Consider the following 8955-nt stretch of genomic DNA (forward strand, 5'->3'; position numbering starts at 1 on the left):
TATTATACTCATCCTCTGAAGAGTAAATAAGAGTTAATTAGCTTTGCTTTATATTAATTTAATTGTAGCAAATGGGTTAAAATGTCTGCACTCTTTCTTTCAATGTAATAACTTACATTTGTTTTACCTAGACTCAAGACCCCCCAAAGACCACCAGAGACCTCGACCAATGCAAGTAACAAAGGCATCTTTTATTTGCAATCTCCAGGCTGGTGCTCTGTGCAATCAGTAACCCATGACACAAAGAGACCCCAAGCATAGAATCAGCACAGTTTTTATAGTATTAAACAAACAACTTTATGGAAGTTTTACATGAGAAATTACATGATTGATTAACATTTTAATAAACTAAGCTATACATATGTGATTGGCTAATATTATTGAGGTGTTATTGACAGGAAGTGTCTGGCCACTGGGTCACCGTGTCCTGCATAGCCACCCAATGTTTGGTGAATGCATTTGGAGAAAATTCTTGTGGCTTTTCAAAGGATTATTTATGTCTCAGTTGTCCAGGAATTGTTTTTCTTTTTGTGACATTTCTGGGTCCAACCCATGGTTATTTTCATAATTCATACCTCACAAGATGGTTGCTAGCCTGTAATGGAGTTACTTAGGCCTTCATTGTGCCTCTTTAAGCTTTAAGCTCTTCACATTTCATATTATTACTGTCTCTTCATACAAGCCTGAAATCACTATGTAAAGGTAACACAAACAGAAAAACAAAAATAACTTGATACAACCATCACAAATCCTAAATTATGTGAAAAAAATCCACAATATAATAAATGAACCAGAGGAAGAGGAAAAACAGTGGGAGAATAACAACAGAAAATTACCCTAGATTTCTCTAATGAAACAGAGATTTAGAGTCCTAGAAGGTACTCCACTTCTAGAGTGTCACACCAAGTTAGGTATAATTATATATAGATATACAATTCAAAAGAATATTTTATACTGTCTTCACAAGAAAACAGAAATCTATGAAAAGTTACCCAGCCAGGAAGGTGAATGCTGTGACTGTGTTGGCCAACATATTCAAAAACACAATTGCAGTGTGGAAATGAAAGGGTCACTTGGGAAAAAATCATGAACAGAGAGACAGTCACATATAAACATAGAGACAATTCACCTTCCCACTGGATAGTCGGAACTGTCGTTGGAACCACAAGTATTAATTTGACAACATCTCTCACAACTGATCTCTTCTCCTACACTTAATGGTCTAGACAAAAGCCTAATTCCAGAAAAACAAATCACAACAGAAGACCAAAGCAACACCTGACAAATCATCCAAGAACATAGATAGTCACCTATTAAGATCATAGATCCCCAAATGAAAGCCAAGAAATACTTCAAATGGACAGAACAAATCAGAAAACTATGAGAAAAGTCATACCAAGGTAATATAATTCACACAGTAAATGAACGGGCATTAGAACAATCAATTATCTAGAAGATGTTTTTCAAAATACATTACAAATACTGCTGAAAAATGTGATTAATGAAAAGGTACAAAACCTCTACAAGGAAATTTGTGAACAAGATGAGACTAAGCAAAGATCAGCAAAATAATTCATGGAGACTCCAAACACAAAGAAAAATAAATTCTGAGAAGGCAAGAGAGTCCAAGGGAAAAATGGATGCCTAGTTAAAAGATATGAGAGAAGACACAGCTAAAACACATACCTCCCCAGCCCCCACCAAATAAAATGTTGTAAAGAAAATCCATACAAGACCTAAAATGAAGCTTTAATAAGGAGATAGAAGCCCTAAAACAATAACCAATTGTAAGACAAGGAAATCAAAGAGAGAGGCTCATTCAGATAAGAGAAGCCTTTAGAACACCAAACAGAGTATACCAGAACAGAACAAACCATCATCACATCATAATCCATTAGAGGATCACTAGACATCAATGAAGGGATTCTTAAATCTGTCAGGAGAAAAGACTGATTATATAAAGGATATACAGTCAGAATAAATACAAATTTCTTAGCTGATATGGTAAAAAGGGGAGCCTCACATGATATATGACAAACATTAAAGGCAAACAACTACCAACCGTGAATATGGTCCAAAGCCAAACTCTCCTTTACATTAAAAGGATATATAAAAATATTTCATGACAAAGAAATCTTGAAACAATGTATCTCCACCAAATCAGCAGGATAGAAGTTAATCAAATATATCCTACATAGAGAAGATCATGAAGAACAGGAACTGGTTATATAAAATGCTCCCTACCAGTGAACAAGGTAAATATATTAAGAGTAGATGAGACACAGAGCCTAATAGCAGGTCAATAACATACCAGGACTTATGAGATATTTCACAGACTTAACTCTCAATATCAATAGACTTAACTTTCCAATTAGAAAACAGACTAAATAGTAGTATAATAAAACAAGACACATGCATGTAATATCTACAAGAGACACATTTTATTGACAAAAACAAACACATACTCAAACTGAAAGGCTGGAAGGAAAATCTTCAAGCAAATGAACACCATCAACAGGCCACAGTAGAATTTCTAACATAAAATAAAATTCAAAATAAAATTACTAGGAAGAGAAATTATATATTGATAAAGGCACATCTCCATTAGGTGGATATATCAAGTCTAAGTATCAATGCCTGGAGCACCCCACTTCATCAACCAAATATTACTTAACCTAAAAACATTTCTCAACACATCATTGAAATGCATGGATAGGTCATCCAGGAAAAATTCAACCAAGAAACTGAAGACCTAAATAACTACATTGAACTCCTAGCCCTAACAGACATCTACAAAATATACATTCAGCATCAGTATACACATTCTTCGCAGCAGCTCATGAAAGCGTCTCCAAAATAGAACATATCCTATATCACATAGAAATTCTATCTAAATTGAAAGAAAAATTATTTGAATTCCCATATCTTGTCAGACCACAACAGAATAAACTTAGAATTAAAAAAGCTAAAGCAAAAAAAAGTTCCCAAACCCATGAAGACTGAACAACACATTGCTGAATGACCAGTGAGGCACTGAATACATTAGAATGAAAATCTGAAAGTTTCTGAAATTTAACAAATTGAACACACAATATACCAACTCCTCTGGGAAACAGTAAATGCAGTACTTAGAGGAAAATTTATAGCTCTAAGTGCCTACATCAAGCAATTTGGGAAATCTGAAGTCTTTATTTTAATTATATACCTGAAAATTCTTGAAAACAGGAACAAGGCCAAACCCAAAGCAGAAGACAGAAACAAATAAAAATAAATAAATCAGAAATAACCAAATAAAGACAAACTAAAACATAAAAAGATCAACAAAACAGAATTGGTTGTTTCAATAAATTAACAGAATTGATAGACCCATACCAAATCTAAGAAGAGAACTTACATAGATAGAAAGATAAATAGAAAGCACACAGATTGGGAGAAGTTTGTTACTTGCTCTGCAACAGGCAATGGCCTTACATCTCAAATATATTTAGAGCCCTAGCAGTTAACTCCCCCCAAAAACAAATCTTCAAAGAAACAACCCTCTTAATAAGTGGGCTAAAGTTTTAAAGAGAGACCTCTCTGAAGAAGAAATATGAATGGCCAATTGAAACATGAAGAAATATGCAACATTTCTGGCCATAGAAATACAAATAGAAGCAACATTGAGATTCCACCTCCCCCCAGTTTGATGGCCATTATGAAGAAAACTAACAATAACAGAGGCTGGTCTGGTGGGAATATAGCCAAACAGGAATGTTACTACAAAATGGGTTGAAATGTAAACTTGTTCAAATACTCCATAAAGAAGTATACAGGTTCCTCAGAAGATCTCCCCTATAACCCAGCAATCCCACTCCTGGACAATTACCCAAATGACCACAGACAAGGCCATACTGAAGTTACCATCACAACTATGTCAATTGTAGCAGTGTTTACCATAGCTAAGATATGGAACCAACACAGATGCCCCTCAGTAGATGAATCGATCAAGAAAATGTCATAGATATTCACAACAAAATTCTATGCTTCCATCAGAAAGAATGACATTGCCCCATTTGTAAGGAAATGGAAAGACTTGGAAAACATAATACATCAAACAAGCCACATCCAAAGAATTATAGGATACATGTTTTCACTCATTTAAAAAAACTAGAATATGTTTAGGATATTCCTATAAAAGATCACAACAGCTCAATAGTTATATGCATGTCACCATAGAAAATGATGCTTATTGAAATGAGCTCCAAGAAATGGACACAAGATGATTGTATAGAGAACTGCTTTTAGTTATTTCGATTTACTTTTTCCTCTTTGGATTATTCCCTGTAGTCATTGTTTTTGATTTCTGTACCTTTTGTCTTATACATAAGTTTATCTGATTTGGGGAAGGGAAGGGAAATCACAGAAATAGTCGGACAAAGATTAACCAAAGCAACAGTGATATACACTAAGCACTATGTTAGAAATGAACTTTACAACTTTGGGGAAAGGGGATATCAGGGTTGGGGGAAGCAGGAAAAAATGAGGAAGTGGTAACACTGTAAAAAAAAGTACTTCTACTCATGTAACTGTAACCCACCCCTTGGAAAATCACTTTCATAATAAAAAAAACCAAAAAATAAAATAAGAGAGCTGACAGGAAGCTCAGCCTGACTTTTCTGCCATGCTCCCTAAGAAAATGGGTGCTATTCAGTCCACTTCTTGTGGTGCTAAGTCCACTTTTTGTCAGTCGTAGGGTTTGAACTCTGGGCCTGGGCACTGTCCCCAAGCTCCTCAGCTCAAGGCTAGCGCTCTACCATTTGAGTCACAGCACCACTTCTGGTTTTCTGGTGATTCTTTGGAGATAAGAGTCTCACAGATTTTCCTGCCCAGGCTGCCTATAAACCATGGTCCTCATATCTCAGCCCCCTGTGTATTTAGGTACCAGCACTTGGCTTAAGTGTAATTCTGACTCTCTCTCTCTCTCTCTCTGAAGAACTTATTTAATGGGTGCTAGAGGAGGTGGCCCAGCATCCCCATGTGGCTGGAACCAATGTGGCCTTCTCATTCTGGAGGTGGGCTGTGGGTCAGGAGTTGTCTTGCTCAGTCTGTTTTTCCAGCTCCATGAGGTAAGCCCCTCTGTGCTCTGGCTAGATCGTGACGGTTATTCATTGTCCACCTAGCCTTACTGGACTCAATATTGTGTTCAATGTCCTTTTCTAGCAAAAATTTCTGGCTAAAATTATGATACGTAGTTACGGAATGAAAAAGTAATGCCAATCTTAAGAAAGTCATTTAGGGCTCTGGGAATGTGGCTTCACAGTACGGTGATTGATTAGCATGCATGAAAACTTCGGTTCGATTCTTCAGTACCACATAAACAGACAAAGAATCACTGGAAATAGTGCTGTGTCTCAAAGTGGTAGAGGGTTAGCCTTGAACAACAACAACAAAAATAGCTGAGGAATAATTCCCTATCCTGAGTTGAAGCTCCAGGACTGGCAAAACAACAACAACAACAACAACAACAAATATTTAGTTAGTAAATGGAAAATAAACAACTCATACTTGGAATATATAATTTCTCCTTCATACTCATACCTGACAATAGTCCCTAATTCATGTACTTTACCTATATTAGTATACAATATTGAAAAAAAAACAAAAACTTTTGTTCATCAAGTCACGGCAATTAATGCCAGGAATGTGCTTAGATGTCAGGTGAAGATTAATTCTGGAAATTCAAAGATTCCAGGTTTTTGAGTCGTCACTGCTAATCACAATCAGAAGGATAGTATAAGTGAGATTTGGGAATCTTTTTGATAAGTCATGGCACCAAAAAGGCAGAGGCTAATTATAGTTTTTACAGAAGAGAAGGAATAACTCCAGATGGAAGGAATAAATGGTAATAACTAAGTGATACCACAAAATGTTCTAGGGAACCATTTCTGGTTATTAAAGAACTAGTCATCAACTAGGCTTATTCCTCATTGCCTTTAGCATTCTAGTAATTAGGCTAATTCTTTATCTCTGTGTGATAAGTTGTATATCCTTCTATGCTGTACTTTCATACCTGAACTCCTTTGCTTTCTAAAAATCTCAGTCTTTTATATTTCTCTATGAACAATTTCTGATATTAAGTCGACAAATACAGACAGAAGAAGATGCTAATGTAAGAGTCCCATAACACATGAATCATTAATGTAACAACATGAAAAAGGGGGATAAATTTATTGCTACCTCGATTTTTCTAAAAAGTTGCAATGTCATCATTTGATTCAAATTTCCATTCTTTGTCTACATAGTGTCAATAAGTGCACATAAATGCAAATATAAGACGGATGCTGGTGGCTCACACCTGTTATCCTAGCTACTCAGAAAATTGAGAACACAGGATTGTGGTTATAAACCAGCCTGGTCAGGAAGGTCCATGATCTTTAATTAACCACATGAAACCCAGAAGTGGTACTGTACCAAAAGTGGCAGAGTGCTCAACTTGAGCTGAAGAATTGAAGGAGAGGGTCCAGTATCAGACTTAAAGACCCATGACCAACAAAAAAGGGCAAATATGACTTTAATTTTCCCCGAAAAGAACGACAAAGTCAATAGTAATCTTCCCAATTAGAAAAAAATTATTCCAAAATGATTCAGTGCACCTACTTTTGTTGAGTTATTTAAGTTATGGTTTCTTTGCTGGACATATTCTCTTCTTTTAAAAATTGTCAAATATTAGATTTATAATAAACTTCATCTAATATTTCTTAGTTCAAAAGAGAAATCCAAGGCGAAACAAAGGAGGAGGCTACAATGCTTGATAAGAAATGTACTCATTATCTTGCCCATGTAATTGTAACCCCTCTGCACAGTATTTTCACAATAAAAAATAAATAAAAATTAAAAAAAGAGAAGTCCGTACAGTTGAAGTCACTTGGATTTATTACTATCTCAGTTCAAAGCCAACCCAGGCAGGAGAGTCTGTCTAACTCTTATCTGTAATTAAACACTAAAAAAGCCAGAAGTGGAGTTTAGGCTCAAGCAATAGAGTACTAGCTTTGGGGGCAGGTGGGCAGGAAAGACAACTGTACTGGGACAGGTTCCACCCTCTAGGTTCAAGCCCCAAAACCAGCACAAACTAAACAAACAAACAAGCAAATGAAAAAAACCACCTGTTTCTTTGTGACCATACTTAAAGCATTGGTTTGAGAAGAGGCTCCTTTTGCTGATCGTACTCACTGGATCCTGCTTTTTGGAATCCTTATTGCTATGGAGAACTCAGGACGAGACTAAAGAATTGGGTAACTGACTCCTGCAACAGGAGAATCATCTCAGGAGTGAAATATCCGTGCATAAGTCTCTTTAAAACCCCCATATCTTTGTTTCTTTGCAGGAGAACACTTTTAAAACAAAGTTATTGCCTTTTATTTTATGCTGGCCTTCAAATGGCATATTGTTAACTTTTGTTATACTCTCAACTAGAAGTTTACAGACAAGTTTTATATAAGTAAAGGACAAACTTGAAAAAGTCAGGGACAGAGTTTCTTTCAGGCCTTGGATTCTTTTCTTGTACCGTAAAAAGGACAGCACAAATTACCTTGAAATTTGTCATTTTTCTATGTTCAATTCCTCTCTTGGAATCAGTTTCCACTTGCAATAACAGTTCCTTCCACTTACTTCCAGTAACAATCCATGGTGCTGCTCTAGGTAAAATGAATGTTTTCTGGCTTCACTGAAATAGCACAAGTATATCTTTGGACATGAGGTAACATGTGTTTCAGAGATAACTTCATAGCGAGAAAATATGGAATTTGCATGGCTTATAAAACCTTATTCATGTACATATGGCCATATAAGATGATGTTAAGTGAAATGGAACCCAAGATAGGGACACAACTTGCTTTTTCTTGCTATTTTTTTAATGTATCTAACATGTAGTATGCGATTTTTTTGTTTCTCTTCTATTTTCTTCTTCCATGGTATATAACCCCTGTTTTCACTATATTTATTGTCAGCGACCTGCATCTTGCATATACATTTTTATAATGCGGGGAGGGGAAGGGAAATAACAAAATGCTTAAACAATTATACAGTATGACCTATTGTAACAATGAGCTGTACAAGTCACTATGTAGAAAATTCGCTTTACAACTTGAGCAGGGGAAAAGAGAGTTGGGTTGGTAGGGAGGAAAAGGATTGTAGGAGAAATACAAAAGAGGAGGTAACAACGCTTGATAGATAATGTACTCATTAACTTTCTTATGTAACTCTAACCCCTCTTTAAACCATTTTTACAATAAAAAAACCATGAAAAAAATCCTGGAATACTTTAAGTTCAAAATTTCCTAAGTGGTCTGTAATTAAGACCAATTTTATGTGGGAAGAATGTTCTCAGAAACATTTTTTTGTGAGTGTGTGTGTTGTGCATTATTTCCCAAGTGTACATAAGTTAGAAGTAGGAGAAACAATACGAATAATTAGAGAAAAAGAAGTTTTGTGCTTAAGTATAATGGTTCAATACACTATAGAAGACTCTTCAAATAAGACAACTTTGAAACAATAAATCCAAGGCCAGTATGTAGATCTATGGGAGTTATATAGGGAAAGCTTTACTACTAAGTGGAACATGAAGGATGAGGCCAATCTTCTTTTCTACTAGATCTAAATCATGGTAGCTAATCATGCAAATTTGTAAAAAGTAGAAGAGAAGAGTAATTCTGGTTCCAAAACAAGTCAGATATAAGAGCATAGACAACTGGAAAAAAAGGCCATGTTGAGAGAGTAGGAAATATAGCAGCAATGAACTGGTGGATAAGATCACATTTATTTTTCTTTTTTTTGTTTTTTTTTTAATTGTTGTAGGTTTTGAACTCTGGGCCTAGGCAATGTCCTTCCCCTCTTCAGCTCAAGGCTAGAGCTCTACCATTTGAGCCACAGTGCCAATTCCAGTTTTCTGGTGGTTAATTGGAGATAAGTGCCTCAGAA

Source organism: Dipodomys spectabilis, unplaced genomic scaffold (assembly GCF_019054845.1).
Source record: "Dipodomys spectabilis isolate Male_0828 unplaced genomic scaffold, ASM1905484v1 ptg000571l, whole genome shotgun sequence".
In the NCBI taxonomy this organism is placed as follows: Eukaryota; Metazoa; Chordata; class Mammalia; order Rodentia; family Heteromyidae; genus Dipodomys; species Dipodomys spectabilis.